Here is a 21,679-nt window from a genome sequence, read left to right as displayed (position 1 = left end):
AATGGGTCTCATAGGTAATGATATTTTTCAATCTTTGGAAGCATCCGCTGTTCAAGGTGGCATCATGAGGTTTGAAAGAAAGCGTTCATTGTGAAAAAATTGGTGCAGTGGAAATTCTGCTTCTATATTGCAAAGAATAATGACGTCAGAATAGAATGCTGGAATGAAATTAATTAAATACGTATTCATTTATGTATTTTCTTTTGTAAAATATCGGCTAACATTCATTTAAATAGGTTTAAAATAACTGTATCTAAATTAAAATTTTACTTCATCTTGTATTGGAAAAATGTATTGAAAAAGTTACAAATGTGTCACTTTATCTTGGCTAATTAAAAATATACCATTCTTTCACATTTTTGAGTCTTTGAATATTTTTTTTCCTTTATCTGGAATGTTTTCCCTCCACATTTTTTCCTAGTAAATACCTATTCAACCCTCATTACCCAGCTGAAAGTCATATCTTCAAAAATCATTATTTGACTCCCTCATATATTCTCTCTTTTATACTTATACTGTCATAGTGATTTTCCTTTTATCTATTATATAATATGTCATATTTTAGTATACTTATTATTTTAATCCAAAGTAGATTACATTTATTTATTGACTTAATTTTTTAAAAACAATTTTTAGAGAAGTTGTAGTATTTACTTACTTTTTATTAAAAATATTTGTATATATTTTATTAGATGCAAATTTTAAAATACATAGATCTCTATAGCACAGTGAACCCTAATGTAAACCAAGAACTATAGTTAATAGAATAATTATTAGTATAATATTATTGTTTCATCAACGACAACAAAAGTAAAACACACTGACTCATATTGTTAATATTAAGTAAACCCATGGGGGGCTGTATATGGGAGCTTTATATATTTTTTTCTTTTTTTCATTCATAATGAGGTATTTACTTACTTTTTTTTTTTTTTTTTTTGAGGTACTGGGCACCAGGGACTGAACACAGGACCTTGTCTGTGTGAAGCTGGTGCCATTTGGCTTTCCTGAGTTGGTTTTTTCATTTGCTTTGCATGTTGTTTGCTTTTGTTTTTTTTCAGGAGGCACTGGAACCGAACCCAGGGCCCCCCTGTGTGGGAGGTGGGCTCTCAACTGCTTGGGCTACATCTGCCTCCGATTTGCTTACACTTAATAGGTGATATTTTTCCTTACTTATTGACTCTCAGATGTTGAGAATTGAGCTAGTCATACACTTCCAGTCAGAGTACATCATCATCATTTTCCCCACTCCCATTCTCCTGCCCTCTACCACAGGTAACATTCTCATTTATCTTGTGGTATACTGTTTTCTTTGTATTGGCCTTGTTATAGTATATATATATACTATAATATAACTCTATAGTATATATATTATAAAACCTGCCCTTTTAAAAGTTTCTTCCTTTTTTTATCTAAGCCACTTTTAAAATATATATCCACATTGTATGGCATATATTTAATCTATTACTTTTAAAAGCTATAGAACATTCATTGTGTGCCAACTTTATATTTCACTTATAAAATCCTGTGTTGCCTTCAGCTTGTCGTTAACACAAAAAGTGCTGCAATGAATATTCTTGTACATATTTCCTCATTGACGTGATTGAACTTCTTCCTAGCATTTCAGTTACTAGTTCTTACAATATGTTTTACTTTATTTTATTATTTTACTTTATTATTTTATTTATTTTATGATACCAGGGCTAGGGGTTGAACGTGGGACCTCAAATGTGGGGAGCCGGCACTCAACCACTGAGCCACATAGACTCCCTATTTTTAAAATTTTGATCATTATCAGAATTTTCCCAAGACTAAGTAAAGGAACAGGAGAAATTTAATATAATTACATCTCTTGATGACATCTAGGATTATGATTTTTCCAAACACAAGAGTGTAAATGGATAACTCCTTGTTTTAGTTGTACATTTCTAATTATTAATGAATTTAAGCATCTCTTCATACACTGGTTGAGCATTTGGGCTACTTCTCATATAAATTACCTGATCAAATTCTTTGTTGATTTACTATGGAATTTTGTTTCTCTTTCTAGCTGATATGTAGGCATTTTGGGTATATTTAAATATTGTTCCTTTTCCTGTTTTAGACAATATAGGTGTGTATTCTCAGTCTGTTTCTTGTTAGCTTTGTTCATAATGACCCTCATTAAAAAAAGAATTATCAATTTGATATAATTAAACAAATGGACTGCTTTCCGTGCATATCTATAGAAGTAAGACAATATGTTCACTGCAATAATTTAAAAACAATCCAGCCAATTTATGATTAAGATTCATTGATTCTCTGTGATAATTTTTTGACACTTGAAATGTTTTATAATATTAAACTTCCTAAAGAAGAGCATGGAACTTCTCTCCATTAATTTGGAAATCTCTTATATTATTATATAGATTTTTACATTCCTATCCATATCTTTAGGATTAAGTAATTTTGTTTTTACTGCTCTTATAAATTACATCTTACTACTGGTTATATTTTCTGGTTTGTTTTTACCAGTATTTATTTTTATGTATTGATCTTGTTCCAGGAAACACACTGAACCTAAGTTCATTAGTTTATTAATGATGTTGCCTTTTCAAGGTAAATTATTTTGACATCTTTAAATAACAAAAGTTGTATTTTCATTTTTAAAATTTACACCTCTTATTTCTTCATCTTTTCCTATAAGTATTTTTACAGATCCCAGAGTTCTTTAAACAATTGCATTGATAATGGTGCCCTTGTCTTGCTCCCTTTTTTAACAGAGGGCTGTGTTCACAAGTGTCTTTTTTAAAGTAAAATATTTGCTGTTGATTTTTGGATTTGAAACGTTACCAGATTAAGGAAATTTCCTTCTGATTACAATTTGCTTTATTGACTTATTCCATGAATTTGCTACTTTTAGCCATGGCAAATTACACTGATGTGTTGTCTGATATTGAATCACCTTTGTGTTTCCAAAATAAACACTACCTGATTATGATGATTTATATATTGCAATCAATTGTCTTCATATAGCCAGTCTTTTATATAACACAAGTGCCTCTCTGATCATATAAGAAAAGGGATTATAATTTTTCTCTTTTATACTGCCTGTGTCCAAGATTGGAATAAAAATATCCAGTAGCCTCATAAAATTGCAGTATTTTGGTATATTCCTCTTCTCTCTCTGTCTCTGTCTCTGTGTTTGGTACAAATAGATAGAAAACATAGTTCTTCATAATTATATTATCTTGTATATATAGTTAGCATACTACTTGTTTGTCTTAAGAGTGTAGCTCTAACATTTCATATCATCACATTTTAAAAGTATAATTTAATAGTAATATTATATCCTATAAACTAATTTACTTAATGCGTGGATTTAAAAAAATTTTGCCTTCTATATAAAGCTATAATGATCATTATTTATTTTGGACAAAATAAGATCTCCCATACTAGATAGTGAACTCTGTGCCCAGGGATTATGATAGCACCAAATTTGTATCCTCAGCATATAGAAAAGTGTAGGTCACATTAGAAGTACTGGATTGAGAGATGTTAGATGAATGAATGAATGAGTGAATGAGTGAGTAAATTGCATTTCCCCCCTATGGTAGCTGGTTATTTGGCTAGTGAATATATCTGCCCTGGAGATTAATGTTTGCTGACATCACAGAACAGCCAGTGACCCATGCATTGACCTAAAAATAAAGGCACAGAAATATGGAAAATCTAGAAGAATAATTCTAAAAACCTTCCTTTCTCTGTTTGGCTTTCTTTAGAAACAGGTGCTCTGTAAATACCCATCTGTGACTAGTAGTTGGCCTGCCCCTAAAGAATGAAGTTTATACTATAAATCATATTTTAAGTTTATCAAAATAAAATATAAAATATTAAAGAAATGATAATGACCACCATTTGATCAGTGTTTTCTAGGTGCCAGGCTCATTTCTGATACTATTTTATCAAATGCTGGCACAATCATTTGTGGTCCTTTGAGGAGCTTCAATTCTAGTTCAGGTCTCGCTGATGGTAAAGGAGGTCTCTTGACCACTACACTTGTGATAGCAAATAGGTTTCACCATGCAAATCACTCTGATTGATTGGAACTGACTGCATGGATTGCTGAATGGAGCAGAATCCCAAGGAAACAGGCTTGATGGGTAGAGAGCAAAGAGATTAAATTGCTTCAGCTGCTGTGGATCTGGAAGGGGTTTGTGGCAGCATTTGGCTCCTTGTTTATTAATCCTGCACCTCCCTCTCTTATTGCCAAACATAGTGCAATTATTTTCTCTGCATTTATTCATGGGTGATCTCCATTATGAATTTTTCCCTTTTGCCCCTCTAACTCCTTTCTCCTAACACCCCAGACACCAGGAGATCAACAAAATTTCTTGACTTGTTCTTGGTGTACCAGAGAGGAAAATATCATTCTGCCTCAATTCATCCTCACTGATATCAGAGGATTCCATCTTCTTTCTACCTTGTTAACCTCAACCATCCCAACAAGAAGTTTAGGCAGAAAGAAGAAAGAGTAGATTTCTACAGCAAAGAATTTCCATACCAGCATTCTTTGGAAATAAAATGATTGTATTTTGAGATCTGCTTAGTCTCTAAGTGAAATGTGATCTCATCAAAGTTTTATTTTTTTAAATTTGTAGAGTTGGATTAGTAGACATGTTTCCAATATGGACTCTCTCATTGACACTTCTCCATTGTTCCATGATTTTTTTAAATCCTTTTTTTTTTTTTGACAAGAATGAAAGTTACTTTTGGGGAAATTTTCATGCTTTATTTTTCTTGTGAACACTATTCATATATGACTTATTTTTGGCCCAGACAAGCAGAGAAGTTGCAGTTTCTCAATGCTGACATTTCCATCCTGCAATGTGGCTTTCACAAGGGGGCTCTGTTGCTCTTAGTCATGAATGAAGGTGCTTCATTGGAGATAACTTGACCCATTTTGCAACTGAAGGGGAGCAATCACACTTCAGGGCTCTGAATTTGATGCTTTATTAAATCAAGAGTAAGTTTCCTACGCAATGATAGGTTTTTAGTTGAGCTTTTACTGTACATTTTAAGAAAGTGTAAAATTAAAGACACAGTATTTTTATGTCTGCAAAGTCTGCTATAATCATATTGACATGATCTTCTCATGAATGAATTCACCAAGATATATGGAGAAATTGTTTCAGAAGCTACTAACAAGTATAGATAGGAATGGCATTATCAGAGAACTGTGTGCATGCTTACACTCATCCTTTTGATGAGCATATTTGAGTCCCTTGTGAAAATTTAATTGTCAAAGGAAGGAAAGGATGTTAAGAACTGTATATAGACAAGTCTTCCATTCTAAAAACCTTTTTATTGTAGCTTAATTCATTGCTAAGGGAAATGGAATTTTTCCTGCTGTGTATATGAGCCCCTCTGCTTTTTTCTCTGTCTCCCTTCTTTGTTCCCATGTCCTTATATAACTTTGACAAAAAGAATAAAGAAATTCCCAACCACTACTCAGATTAGGGTCAAGTTTTCCCATGTGTTGAAGGCACTGTGTGGAAATGCAATAGACATAGGTTTGAAAACTTGGCAGGATGCAGGCCCTATTATAAATAGGATACTTGCCTTACATTTCGTATATTATCATCTCAGAAGGTTTCTAAGACTTAGGTTATAGAGATTATATGTGCCCTTGCTTACTCTGGAATTACATGCTTAATGTTTTATTTTATAAACATTTAAAAAATTAATTTTAATCTTCAAATTACAAATTGCCTGGAATTTAGTCAGTCCTGGATAGTTTTCAAAGTCAATATAATTTAACAAAGGAGACAAAGAGAAGAATTGTAATTCACTGACGTATTCTAAAAGGTAAATGCACACCAATAGGTTTCACTTTCCAAAAATTTCAACCACAGATACACACAAATAAACAAGTTTTTTCTTTTTATTTTATGAATTCTGATCAATATCCATATTAGCAAATAGAGTAGGCAAATTGTGTAGGCACAATGTTTAAAAAGAACATTTAAATTATACTTAATATTAGAATATATTTTCAGAATGATAAGGCTGTGCATCAACAGGGGTTGCAGTTTATATTTTTTAGCCTCTGGAAAGGAAGCTATCCTGATAAATAGTACCTCTGTTAGGAATCTCAATTTATGGTTTAGAGACATATATGCTTTTCAAGCTGCAAATTTTTTATTCTTACCTGACTTTACTTCACTAAACTGTGCACATAAATTGTTGAGGAAGAAAGGTGAAAATACATGGAAATTAGAAAATAAACTTTAAAATAAGAAACAAATAACAGTAGTATATAGCAATCTATAAGAAATGGCTTTTGAGGATTGAAAGATAAATTATCAATGCAAACATTAAAATCAATAAAAATTTTTCTAAACATTTTAAGTAATAATTTAATATGCATGTATATATATTTAAAACAATTTCTTTTGATTATGAAAAGTTTTCTCTATATAAAATTTTTGGAAAAATCAGCAGGGTATGAAAAAGAAAAGCATCCATTTTCTTATCACCATGCAAAACCCCTATTACTTTTTGTCATATTTACTTTCATGATCTTTTCTGTATATGTAAGTATAGTTGAGATGATTTTACTTATGTATATTTTAATTCTATTTTTGCATTTGATTTTATAATTTTGAAATTCTTTCTTAGCATCATGTCCCTCAAGTGGTGAAAAATTATTCACCAATGGATTTCCATCTTACTCAGAGTTAAAAACATAAAATCTTTATCATGGGATAAATATTCCTTGTCCCCCTTTAAAATTTACTTTTTATATATGGTGTTTCTGACAAACCCTATGTGGCCAAATCCTTTGGGCTGAATAAGATGAAACGATCAGCATTTAAACAAGTTGACCTACAAAGTTGGCAATTTCTTATAGTTTATCTAAATATTATTTTCTCTATTAATTTTCTCCTTGAGTCAAGACTTTGGAAATGATTCTTAATTCAAATTATCTATATTCTCCTATAAAATGTATGCTTTCAATGTTTATATTTACTTTTTAAATCCTCCTAGATAATTTTCCCAATAAACAATTCCCAGTACCATTTACAAATAATCTTTCTTTTCCAGTGTTCGATGTCATCCTCATGTACTTTAAAATTGAGATGTATGTAGTGTTATTAAAAACTTTTAGTGGCTTACTCCATTTTATTGATCAATATTTCTATTATAGGTGAATGACCTGATTTAATTATGTTGGTTTGATAGTGTTTTATTTTTACGATAGAATCAATCATCTAATATTAGTTAACCCCCCAAATTTGTTAAGTATTCTCAAACATTTTTATTTCCAAAAAAAGCTTCAGAATATCATTCATCCAATTTCTGTTACCTATAAATTAATTTGAAAAGAATTAACATTTTTCCAATTTTCATTTTTTCTATTAAGGAGTATGGTGTTTCTTTCAGTTTATTATGTCATCTTTTGTGTCAGCACACATAGTTTTACATATTTTTTCATAAAGAATGCTTAAGCAGGTTATTCCCAAATGTTATACAACTGTATTGCTACTGTGAATGGGATCTTTTCTCCTTTTAGTCTTCCAAATGGTTGTTACTGGTTGTATAAGAATGATATTAATGTTTTTACATTGACTGGATGTCTAATGCTTTCACAGACAACTCTACTAATTCCAATAGCATATAAACTTGTTTTCTTGCAATCATATTGTCTACAAGGGCTAATATATATATATATATATATATATATATATATTAATCTCTTAAAGAGTTGCACTATGCTTTATCTACAATTTTATTATATTGGTCAGAATTTTTATGAATGTTAATTAAGAATCACAAGAGCAAATTTCTTGAGTCTTTTCTTATGAATTTTAATATAAATTTTCAATGTTTGATAAATATATTCATTTCTTCTCTTTGATTTTCAGCTTTTAAATCAAGAAAGAATGTTTTAGTATAACAAATAACTTTTTATTTTGTATATCTATGATCTATTGTATTACATAATAAAACTATTGATAGTACATATAGAAGTTTACCATAGGATTTTACATCATATGGTTATGCACTATCCTGATTGCTTTGTCCTAAGTCAATATCATGATCTCTAATCAGAGTGCCTGAGTTATTGTGATGAGTTACTACCAAAAAAACTTTTAAAGTACCATTTTACTCTTTCAAGTTCAGCTCAGTATCATTTTTAAAATACAGAAAACCAGCACTTTATTCCAACTTTTAAAAAGAGTGCATTTTATTGAATATGCATTATATCCAAATAAAGTTGATTTTTAAAAATATAGAAAGGCAGATGTGTTTGAACTGTTTTGTTTCCTACTAATTTTCTGACTTACTAAACCAGCGGGCAGTATGCTAGGCGTTGTGGACGCAAAAATGAGCCATAACCTATAACAAGAGAAAACAGATTTTTCTCCCTTTTCTCCTGCAGGATTTACTTTACTGGGGGTAGGGAAGCACCATTGCTGAAATATTCACATTATGAAAGACAAGCTTATAAATGCAATGAACAATCAATGGAAAATAATATTTCATGGAGACATGCAGGAGTACAGTTAGGTTGGTGAGGAAAGGAGGGTCAAGGAAAGCTTTCCAGCAATGATAAGCTTTGAGATGAGATTTGAAATATTAGTGAGTGAGCACTTTTGAAAGAGAGCAGTAAGAGAGGCAAATGCTTATGCAAAACCCTGTGTTCCTTGTAAGCTGAGATGGCTGAGAAAGTGGAAGACACCCAGATGACCTGGCACTGTATAGGAAGTGAGCAAGAAATTGTGAGAAGCAGTTAACAGGGTCAGAGCTTGCCAGGTCTTTTTTTTTTTTTTTTTTCATAAAATAAACTTTATTATAAAAAATCTTTAGATTACAGAAAATTTACATGGAAAGTATGGGAGATTCACATATACCTCACCCTGCCCCCTCTCACGTTTTCCCCTATTAACATTTTACATTAGTGTGGTACATCAGTAACAATTGATGAACAAATATTGAAGCATTGATACTAACTAAGGTCTATAGTTTACATTATGGCTTATACTTTACACTGTACAATTTTATAGTTTTTAAAAAATTTATTAGAGAAACTGTGAACTTAGAAAACAATCATGCACAATGTGCAGAATTCCCATACATCACCCACCACCAACACCTTGCACTGTGGTGGAATATTTGCTTACAAATTATGAAAGAAAATCATCAAATATCACTGCTAACTATGATCCATAGATTATATTATGTGGATTTTTAGATAAACCACCCTATTATTAGTATCATATACATTTTTACATTTGCTATAGGGCATGATCGAATACTCTCATATTAGTACTGTTCACCACAGGCCATCATCCACCGCATTGTTCTCTGTATTATACAGACCCATGCCATGTACACTCCATCCAAAGTGTAGACTTAGTGGCTTTCAGACTTGTGCTGTTGTCACCTCAGTAAATTTTAGAACATTTTCTTTACTCCAATAGAAAAAAAAAATGCCATACCACTCTCTTTTTGACCCTTAGCATTTATTTAGTACCTTTTTTAAGATTGATGCCAGAATATTGCAATATTGCTGTTAATTATAGTCCATCAGTTACATTAATTGTATTTTCCCATGTATCACTATGTATTTATTTGTTTTCATACAATAAACTTTATTTTTAAAGCAAATTTAGATTATAGAAAAGTTACATGGAAGGTATAGGGGATTCTCATATACCTGACCCCCTGCCCCACTCACATTTTCCCCTTTTAATAACATTTTACATTAATGTGATACATTTGTTACAATTGATGAACAAATTTTGAAGCATTGATACTAACCAAGGTCTATAGTTAAATTATGGTTTACACTTTGCACCATGCAATTTTATAGGTTTTGATAAAATGTATAATGGCCTGTATCTGTCATTGCAATAGCATGCAGAGCAATTCCAAAGCCCTAAACATGCCGTGTTCCACCTATTCATCCCTCTCCCTCCCCTCAGAACCTCCAGAAACCACTATCTTTATATCAATGTTACAAGTTCTTTCTTTACTACAATAATAATAAGTTTACTTTGGTCCATGGTTGTATTCTCCCCTTATGTTTGTTCATTCCTCAGTCTTGAGGATTTGGGAATGGTGATGCCAGCTCTGCTTCTGATTGAGAGCAGACTTAGATCTTATAAGGCAGATGGAAGGAACTTGTTTTGCTTGAAATTGTACATACACTTTGTTTTTTGGGAAGGGGGTTGTCCATCATCATCATTTTGTTAGCTGTTCTTGGCAAGTCTAATGAACTGGTGTTGGCTGTAACTCAGCTGAGATTCAGGGCTAAACTGGCATATGAACAGACTGAAGATTTAAGTCCCTGGGAAATATATTTAATGGCTAGAGTGCTAATTACAGGTTCAAATAAAAGGGGTAGAAAAATCATGAGTAGAGAATTTATAAGCTTGTCTAACTCTGTTACATTGGGGAAATAGGTTATCATATATTCCTAGGTTCAAGACCCACCAACGGGCTGCCAAATTCCTGGGTTTGTGTGCCTATAGCTTTGCCTACAGTGTCCAGATATCTTTAGAGCCCTAATGAGCATCAATGTTGAGGCTTTGTTTACTGTCATGCCCAGTCTTGATGGTAGTACTTTTCACTTTTTACTGAGAATAGTGGGGATCTGCTGAGGGACTTAGCAGGTGAGAAAGCAATGAAAATGGACTGAAGTATCTTGGACTATGTAGAAACAGGAGAAATGAAGAGAAGTGGATGAAGTCAATGATATATAGGACTTAGAAGTTAAATGCAGAGAGATTAAGCTGACTTTAAAGGTCCTCAAAAGCCAAGAGAAAGGAGCCATGCAGGCTCCAATGGCAACTGTTTCCTTCTCAAACTAAACAATGTATTTCAGAGACTGAACAATGGGACAGGGGGAAAGAGGATATTTCTGTAAACTGGGGTTGTTCTATACTACTTTTAAGTATAGGCCTGCTCACTGACCAGTATTATAATCTTGAAACAAGATTTTCTTTAAAAAATGTAGAGGTCACATACCGTTTAATGAATTTAAATTTCCCTTAATTCCATTTAATCCATTAGTTGTATGCATTAGCTATGACTATTTTTGATTGTAATTAATATAAATAAACTTGTGCATCTTAAGCTAAAACACAGCTCTGGTTGAGAAAGGCCTAACCATGGAGAAACTAAATCACGTACTTTCTCTATCTCCAACTTTCCTCTCTGTTTAATCTGTGCCTATGGGTTGTTGTCCATCTTTTCAGATGGGCTTCCTTCATATATTTAGTGATGTATGAGTGTCATCAAGTTTACATGTTACAGAACCCTCTTTCTCTCATTTTCATTCTCTTGCTCACCATCGTAATTCGAAATCCCCATGGGAGAGAACAATTTTGGATCAAGTGTCCAATCTTTGTTCAAGTAGCTATAGACAAAATGGTGGGTTATAAAATCAAATGGCTGCTGGTGACTTCTCTTGCCCTGGAAAAAGAAGAGGACAAAGGTAAATGGGATAAATTAAAGTGGGAGGATATTCCAAACATTTTTCTAATAGTTACTTTTACTGTTTTTTTTTTCTAATTCTCCTTGAATGCACAACTTAAAAATTGTCTAGATGAGGTAAAAAGTATTTCAATAAAATCTTCCTAATATGCTTTTGTCTCTTAACCTTGGATGACTTTGGTCATGCTCTCTCAGTAGCTACCTTATCACTCTGCTTAAAGTTGTGGGGAAGTATTCTCTTCCCATTCCCCAAAAAACAAACCAAAAGCTATTGCAAAACATTCCTTTGACTCTTGGGATTTAAGGTATGGTCTGTGGAGCCTCAGCTTAATCTGAATGCTTGTGAACCATTTAGAATCTCAGTTCTCCCTTCAGTCCTACTGCATTTTAACAAGATTACCAGGTGATTTGTATGCATATTAAAGTTTAGGAAACACTGCTTTATTTCAGTTATGTTATTCCCTCAATATGGGAAGTGGGTTAATTATGGCATTTCATAATTCCTTAGCACATCCTGTATAGGTAGTCCAGGACTGGGAAAGGGAATTTTTGGCATCGGTTAACACTGAGACAGAAAATATACCCATTTCAATTTATGTGTTATTATAATACTCATCATAAAAATGCAAAATCCAGGAAAATAGGTAGGTAGAAAAATATTTGAAGAGCATACCCCTCAAAGACAGTTACTGAGCATTTTCAGTGTTCTCTTTTCACTTCTATGTATATATTGAATTATGTATTTTACAATATGTTTTGAAAACTAGCAATGTAACAAGAATTTGTAATGTTATGCTTCTAAAATAAAAAATGAAATCTTTTATTTTCATTATACTTGTTATAAATGAATATGTTATTATAAAATTTAATATTCCAAGGAGAATTGAATAAAATTCTATAGTTCCTTCACTTACCACTTCACTGCTCACCTATTCCCCACCCTTTGACCACTTTTACTTTATTGTTTCTGTTATGATTATTTTAAGACATTCTTTATATATATACATATAGGAAAATATTTCCATGTACATTTATCTATAATAAAAAATCTGTTCAGCTGCTTTTAAAAAATCTAACATGTCTTGGTAATCCTTGCATGTAAGTACATTTAGATCCAATTTATCCTTTTAAATATTACAGTGTTCCTAAGTGTGAATATGCCAAAAATTTAACCATTCCTCTATTGATGTGTATTGAGATATTAAGATTGTTTTCAAATTTTAATGTTTTTAATAATGCTGCAATTAACTAAACACCAGTTGTTTACCAGCATGGTTTCCCACTTCATCAGGACACTGGAATTACTTTGACCATCTTTTATTGTTGGAGAGTATTTAGCTTATTCCTGACATAAACACAGGTTTCCCGTTTCCAAAGACTCATTAGACCAACCAAGAGTCAACAACTCTTGGTCAGGGCAATTTGGCATGACCTGTACACTTAGTCTCAGTTTCCTGCTGCTTGCTCTCCTTGTTTAATTCTTGCATTATTTTTCTTTCCATGTTTCAGCTTTCCATATTTCAGCTTCTCATATCTACTTTTGGCTTTCTGAGTCTATGACCAGTCTGAACTACCTGCTCTGTCAATTTGGAGTCAGATTCCCACATAGCTCTTAGCTCTACCATGCAGGTTCAGGACTCCTTTTAGCTTTGAGTGCAAGAATCCTTACACCAATATGCAATGACACAATGGACAGATTGAACTTTTGTCACCACAATTACTCAAAATATTTGGCCCAACACTTGGGTTATTTCCAAATTCTATTCTAATAAATCTAGTTTTGTATGTAAAGTTTGTCTGTTTTTTGGAATTTTATTTTATATTACTTTCTCAGCAGACGATTTACTTTGCAAGGGTAACAATATTTTAAAGCTTATGAATCAGATTGCCAAATGGTTTCCAAATCATTCCCAGAAACTTGTGCATGCTGTATCATAATTATGAATTCCTTTCATTCCCTATCGAACTGTTATATTAATCCTAGATATTTTCTCAAAACCTTATGTCTATTTAATGTCCCATAGGGTTATTTCTTTCAAGTACTGCTCTGAATATATTCAATGTGTATGAAGACACATTGTTATTTTTAACAATTACATATTGTTCTGTTTATAATGAGTGTTAAGTATATTTTAAAGTAGATGAAAAATTCTGTAGTGTTTTTCTATGCTGAGATTAGCCGCAGAATTATTTTTCCTAGTTTGTAGCTGAAAAACTATTTTCAGGGCTTGGTGATTTTCTTGTCTCCTGCTTTCCAATTCCCAAACACATCTGTAGGCTGAATGTACTGCTGACACCCAATTTTGTATCTCCAGCCTAAACTTGTATATCAGATTGTACACTTACTTACCCAACTGACTCCTCGACATCTTCACTTAACCTGCTTAATAAGCATCTCAAGTTTAATGTGTCCAAAGTTAAACTCTTAATCTTTTTCCCTTCCCTAAACTTGCTTCTTCCATAGTCTACCCCACCTCAGTTAAGAATCATTCCATACTCAGTGCAAAAAAATCTTGAAGTCACACTTGAATTCTCTCTCTGTCACAGTGCACAACTAATTCTCTGGAAAGAAGCCTGTTTCTCAACTTTCAAAATAGATCCAAGAGTTAACTCCTACTCACCATCTCTCCTGCCACCCTCATCTCTACATGGGACCATTGCAGTAGCATCTGACCTAGTCTTCTGCTTCCATTCTGGCCCACTGTTGAGCCATGAAGTAGCTAGAATGATCCCCTTTTAAAATACATTGCTCCACCAAAATATTCTCATTTCACTCATATAAGAAAACAACGTTCCCAGAATAGTATGCATGACAGTTTGAATTTGGTGAATTCCAAAAGGAGAAGGATTATATTTTTTAACTAATCCATTCCTGTGGGTGCAAGACCCTTTTGATTGGACTCTGTCAGTGAGGTGTGACTTGAGTTGAGTCTCTGCCCTCTTTCTGGGTCTTATATAAATGGAGACACAGTGTGAGACACACAGGAAAAGGGAGCTCTGCTCTTTTGACCCATCCATGGGGTAGAGAGGACTCCAGGTTCTCCTACAGCTGCAAAAAGACAGAGAAGCCCCAGAGACTAAGAGAAGAAAGAGACAAGCCCTATGCCTGGTTGCCTACAGCTAAATTCTGGGAGAATGTAGATTCTGGAGGGGAAAGCAGGGACCTCAGCAGGGATGGACTGTCACCTTGCTTCCCCATGTGACAGGACACTAGGATTACCAGTAACTGACTTTGGTGAGAAAATATCTCTGAATGGCCACTGCTTGGTAAAGTTTGTATCTATTTACTGCTATCCATCATAGTCTATCCAATTTTTGTAGGGGCCTTACTGTTGAAATAAGTGAGGATATGGAAGACACTACCACACTGTCATCTTTAAATATTTGAGAGAGATACTAACTCATTCATTCCATCCAAAATGTGTGCTTTTAAAATTTTACTATATTTGATGGGTGGGAAGATAAATTCAGAGGCTTCTAATATGACTTCCCCACTATAATAAATCTTACCATACAGGCTAAGGGATAAATGTTAGGATTCTATCAAATTCCAAATGTATCCACTCCAATTGTATATTCAGAGACCAGAGATATGACCACGAAGTGAGTTCATAGGCCCATTGTTTCCACAGTAAGCTAGATACACTCCAGAACTTAACTGTATTCCAACATGGTTGGTGCTTTGTCCCTGGGTATTAATGTCAATTCAGACTCATGTTCAATAATCTTCAAAAGGTGTTTATTCTCTAATCCTCTGTAAGTGTTTACTCAATTACATGATTATTAGTCCATTTGGGGAAGGACTGGAGAAGTAACTGAAGAGATTACTTCTTTTTTAAAAATTTTAAAAATTTCATTGTTTCTTTAATTGCCTTTTTAAAAAATACATAGATCACAAAAAATGTTACATTAAAAAATATAAGAGGTTCCCATATACCCCACACTCCACCCCACCTCCACTCCTCCCACATAACAACCTCTTTCATCATTGTGGGACATTCATTGCATTTGTTGAATACATTTTGAAGGATTGCTGCACTGCATGGATTATAGTTTACATTGTAGTTTACACTCTCCTCCAGTACTTTCAGTGGGTTATGGTAGGATATATAATGGCCAGCATCTGTCCTTGTAATATCATTTAGGACAACTCCAAGTCCCGAAAATGCCCCTATATCATGTCTATTCTTCCCTCTCCCTGCCTTCAGCAACTACCGTGGCCAAAGTCTCCACACCAATGATACAGTTTCTTCCATTGCTAGAGTCACAGTAGTTGTTTAGTAGAATACCAATAAGTCCACTTTAATCCATATTTTATTCCTCCATCCTGTGGACCCTGGGATGGTGATGTCCACTCCACCCCTAAATCGAGAAGGAGCTTAGATCCCACATGGTTGATGGATGCGATTTTCTTGTTTGCAGTTGTAGGCACCCTAGGTTCCCTGGTGTGGTGGTTGACCATCTTCGCCTCCTTGTTAGCTGACCTGGGTAAGTCCAGTGAAACAGAGAGTAGGAATTGCAACTCTGTTGGGGTTCAGGGCCCAGCTGGCACAAGGCCAGTCCAGAGATTCAGGTCTCCTGAGTATATACCAACTCCAGTGCCAACCACAGTGTCAGTAAAAGTGAAAGAAGAGGCATGTGTAGAAAGGTCACATCTGAGTCCAACTCCATTACACTCAGGAACACAAATTCCAAAATAGGGCCCAGTGGCAAGGCACTGAACTCCAGAGCCATCTGCAATGACCATAGAACCTGTGTGTCTCCGTAGCCCTCAGGAGCACCAGTACCTGGGGTTGCATCTACTTTGACTGTCTCTGGGATCCTGCTGGAATGTGCATAAGTGCGACCCCTCTGATGACCTCCCAACTGTTTTTGAAGAGATTACTTCTTAATACACTCTGTGGTGTTGCTCAGTTCTTCCTCACAGTGACCGTCACTCCCCTCAGTCAGTGGGTTCTGGATCTGAAAATTTGATTAGATCTGGAAACTGGGAAAACGATACCAACGTTTTAGTGGCATGGTGGTTTTTTAGCCTCCTGGTCATCTATCCTTGATTTCTTTAGACTGTATAAATTAAGCAACACCCTTAATGGCTTTCCATCTAAGTTGCTTCTGGAAACAGTGTGTTCTATTAACCATCTTCTTATCTCTCTATTGATAGGGTCTCCTCTGCCTTTAACCTTGCTGCTTATTGTGATAACTGTATCCACCTTATTTGATAATTAAGTGTCACTGTCTGGACACTTATTTCAGTATATTTTTATCATTATTGCTGTTAAGAAGACCAGTTCTGTCATGGAATCTCCTACCATCATCCCTAGTCTACACATGAGAGCCATACTGAGCTTCATAGTGATTTCAATGCCTTTCTCACTAGCACAATCCTTATTGCTTTAGTGTATGGCCTGTTGCTTCTGGCTCTTACTTGGAAAAGAGATTTTTTTTTTCTGGTCCTAAATAATATATCATTATAGCTTGCCCACTTCTCTTAGCTATATTGTAACTTCCTTTTCTATCTGCCACACAGTTCTGGCATTTTTATTTTAGTTATGCGGGCCATTAGTTTTTGAAACTTTGCAAGAGTCATCCCTTCAGCTTATTGGCACTATTTTGTAGTGTCCTTACCAATGGGTTAAATCATGTATAATGGAACAGTGCTGCTATATCATGAAAGTCACCATTATCTAACTTTATGATCGTTTATCCTTGATCCATCACTTTCAGGATCACTCATACTGTCCTGGTTCTTGTGGGCAGAATGAGAAGCCAATCCACAATGTAGTTAAAGTGGAACTCTGATGCTGAGATAGCCCTGCAGACTTGACTCAGTTTGAGATCAGGGACTAGGGGTTTGTATCCTTGCATCAGCCAGCCATTGGGTGTAGTCTTTCCCTTGGAGAAAATATAATCTTGGAAAAGGAAGCTCCCTGTGGCCAGTGACAATGCTCTCAGCTGTTAGCTGTCAGTAGCAGACATTCCCAGTAGTAAGGGGATGTGTAATTTGTCAGGACACCAATTATCTATTATAGCATACATGCAGAAAAATTTTAAAAATTAACTTTGCAGCATGATGAATTAGTTTATGAAGATAACATACCTATATAGTTTCCTTACTTTGCAAGAATTATAGCACTGTTTAACTGGAGATTCTTCTATAGGCTCTGCTCAATTACTAACTCCTCTTCCATAATGCTAATCATTACCCAACTTTTAACACTATAGTTTAGTTTTGTCTATTTTTAAGTTTGAAATAAATTAAATCAAAACAGTATTTTTGCATGTGTCTGACTTCATTCACTCAATATTATGAATGTATAATCCATCCAAATAATTGTTAATCCATCCATGTAATTGTGTATAGCAATAATTCACTTAAATGTATTGCTATGTGGTATTTCTTGATATATTAAATATATTAAATTTATTTATTATTCTATGTTTGATTGACATTTTAATTGTTTCCAGATTTTAAAAAAAAATCAACAGTGCTAAAATGAATACATTTTGGTGAAAAATGTATGTATGTAATTCTGTTGTGCATATACAATCAGTAAAACTGATGGACCATAGCATATGACATGTGTTCAGCATTCATAGATACTGCCAAACAGGATTTTTTCCAAGTAGTTGTATCGATTTGCAATCCTACTGGAAGTGTACTAGTGTTCCATTTGGTCCCCCTTCATCTCCAATACTTATTATAGTCAGAATTCTTTTAAATTAATTAGTTGTTTTTTAAAATTTAACCATTTTTGGTTTAATTTTATCTCATTATGGTTTAATTTACCTAAGTATCTCATTATGGTTTAATTCACCTAAGATAGATACCATAAGTTTATATTGATAGTTCTAATTTAATATCGACTACAGAACATTCATTTGATGCGTTTTCTGTTATATTATTATCCCCTGATTCTAAGAGACATGAGGATAATAAAATTTAAATATATCATGTTTGCTCATTTATTTCATTCTATGTTACATGCGAAATCATCTCAGAATAAAAGTAATAATATTACTGAGCATACAGCTATTGAACATATTAATTTTTAATTTATTTCTCTCCATTATATACCACTCCCCATTTGTAAACAAATTGTTAGACTGTATAATAGTATAATAGGCATTACTCTCACTCTTACCCCTCATTTAGTCTTATTTCTACATGCAACTATATATTTAATGCTTGCCATCAGTCTTTACAACAGTGTCTCTTCAGTCATCTTGGTTGTCTGATGGTCATTTCCAGTACAGATCTCAGGAAATGTTCATGGGAACAATATTTATGGAGTTCTTTGCATATTGATTAAAGCTTCTCTGAGCTCTTTGGACTTGAAAGTCAGTTTTGCTGGATATAAAACCATTATGAAATATTTTCTTGACTACCTAAATATCTTTTTCCATTTTCTTCTTGCTTTGTCTGAAGGTTGAATTCTTAGAATAATCTAATGTGCTTTTTCATGTGCTGTGTTTTCTAGATACAAAAATTATTTTTCCTATTTCTTTAAATTCTAGTAATTTTATTAGAATGTATATTGTATGGGTGATACTGAGACAGTATTCTCATGATTGGTGAACTCTTTAAATAGGTAGTTTTAAGTCTTTTTATTTATTGCGATTTCGGGGAAATTTTCTGAACTTATTGCTTATAGTACATGTTTTGTTTACCTTGCTTTGCTTTTTTGCCTCCAGGGATTCCTATTATTTTTACATTGGATCTTTATTACTTCGCTTCAGTATTTGCCACATTTTTTAAAAAGTATCTCTTTTACAGTTTTTTATTTTTTAAAAAATTTACTTTTTCACCTTCCAGCTCTCTTAAGGGATTATGGCTTTTTACTCTTGTAGACTTTCTAGTATAGAATTGATTTTTTCAATATGATTTTTATTCCAGAATGATTTTTATAGGTTTCCTTCTTTTTTTCTGCAGTTTTTAAAAGGAAGATTTGACAACTTTCACTTAGCACAGTTATCTAAAAGGAAATCACAATACAATGAAAGATTTGAATCAAGGCCTCAGAATTTCATACAAATACCAAGACAAAAAAAATCCTGAAGTATTGTATTGTGTCTCAATTTTAAACTTACATACCTTACAGGTTATTAAATGAAACTAGAATTAACAAACCTGCCAAATGTTTCACTTTTAACTGTAGATACAGCTCCTATATTTTGTTTTGCAAAAAAAAGCATGTCTTTCAAACATGCATCCACATAGTGCTCTATGTCATGTGGTAGGTATAAGAGCAACACTTAACATAATTGACCTGCTTTAAACTAAATATGCTTACTGCTTAAGTACATCTTATAATAAAACTAAGTTGAAAAAAGTGGAAAATTGTTCAACTTTTATAGTTAACCCAAACTTCATTTTTACATCTTAGATGAATGTTTGTGTTAAAAAATACTGAACCTGAAGTCTTTATTTTTTATTTTTTAAAAATAAATCTCTTTTCCTTTAAGATTTATTTTAAAACAATCCTGATTTCCACTTAGAAAAAGCATAAATCACAAGCTTATGTTTTGAAAAACTGTTACACTTAAGTTTTGTTTTTTTTTTTTTCCTTAAAAATGTTGACCAAGAGTCAGTGACAGGGATCAATTACATTTCCCATTTACACTCATACTAAACATGCTAGATATCCCTCCCATTTCATTCACTCCCATAGAAGCAGGGCTTCTGCTGTGGTAGCTGCTGCTGTTCATTGTTCCTTGGCCACCTATGAAATGTTTGATAATGACTGGAGTTTTCCTGTAAAACTTGGTCATATCCACTCATGCTGCCCTGACCACCATAGCCACCTCCATAACCACCAGTCAGCTGCTGGCTAGCTGGGCCACTGTAACTGGACTGGTTTGACAACCCATACCTCTTAGCATTTGGCTCCCGTAAGTACCACTGCTTGCTCCTGCTGTAAAGTTCAAGAAGACCTCCATATATCTGTATCGCCTGTTTGCTTTGTCTTTTGACATAGCTGCTTCAGCATCTTTGAGAGTAGCAAACTCAATATCTGCCTCACCAGTAACTCTGACATCAGGACCAATTTAAATGTGTAATCTCACAAGATCGAGCAGTGAAAAAAAAAAAAAAGTAAATGTCATTCTCAGTAGCTTTGTACAATAATCCCCATGTGTGTACACAGTGTCCTGTTGTGCTCTGGAAAGTAAAGCTACCATCCCCATATCTGTGATCAGACATTCCTGAAAAACAATAATTGAGGCCTCTTCCAAATCTATCAGACCCAAATCCATAGCCATCATTGAAGCCTTTATAATCATCATAGCCTCCACCATAAGAACCACATCTCATCCTTCCAAAGGCAGCTCCCCTGCCAACATTGTTATATTCTCTGCCAGGTCCAGGTCTGTCATAGGGACTGCATGACCATCAGCTTTCTTGGCGGATCATAGAGAGTTCTAACTTTATCTCGAGCGCTCTTACAGATTTCGATATACTTGAGCTATTCTTTCCTTGTGCTTCTTTAGAGCCTTTTCAGGCATTTCTGGTGAGGCAAACTGCATGAACTCCTCTCCTGAAAGTCAACCGACAGTGTTATCCCATTTGACATGATTTCCAACCCTGAGAAGAACTGAACAATTTCTTTCTTGCTACATCCAAAGGGGAGTCCTCTAAGATGCTAAGATGTACAAAGCCGTCATTGTCCATAGGCCGTGTCAGGACTATTTGGACCAGTATCCCTCAATACCCAAACCTTTAAAACATTGCTTGACATGACTACTTCAACATATCTGTGCCCCATAATTTCTCTGCCTTTGATCAGCACCAATTTGACTTCATCTTCTGATTCAAGATCAACAAAAGCCTTGTCACTTGGTCTGCCTTCCCTAGTGTCGATGAAACAAATACCTTGAGACCCATTTTGAATTTTGCACTGAGAATGAAACTGCTGCACCTCATCTGCAGAGCACAGTCAGGGCAAGCCCCAAGCCTTCACCATGAGCCCCTCTTTGACTTTGCTGCTCAGCAGGATCATCTCTTAGAGTTTTGGCATCAAAACGTACAGCAGAGATAACCACTGCGTGTCTGAGAAGAAATCTTTCTTGGTTTACTTTTGTTTCCTGAGTACTAATTCTTCACTTCTGAATTTTTCTATTCTTTATTTACTTTGTTCATTCTTAACTGTCATATTTTCTTAATGTTTTTAAGCATATATTGTGGACATATCTTTATAGC

At 34.0% G+C, this 21,679-nt stretch overlaps 1 pseudogene; it reads right to left on the bottom strand.

The window, feature by feature from the left end:
• The window catches only part of LOC101437178 (heterogeneous nuclear ribonucleoprotein H-like), a 78,852-nt pseudogene extending 57,373 nt beyond the window's left edge, over nt 1-21,479 (bottom strand).
• Between the last annotated feature and the right edge of the window lie 200 nt (nt 21,480-21,679).

Source organism: Dasypus novemcinctus, chromosome 11 (assembly GCF_030445035.2).
Source record: "Dasypus novemcinctus isolate mDasNov1 chromosome 11, mDasNov1.1.hap2, whole genome shotgun sequence".
NCBI lineage: Eukaryota > Metazoa > Chordata > Mammalia > Cingulata > Dasypodidae > Dasypus > Dasypus novemcinctus.
This window is presented reverse-complemented; position numbering and strand designations above follow the sequence as displayed.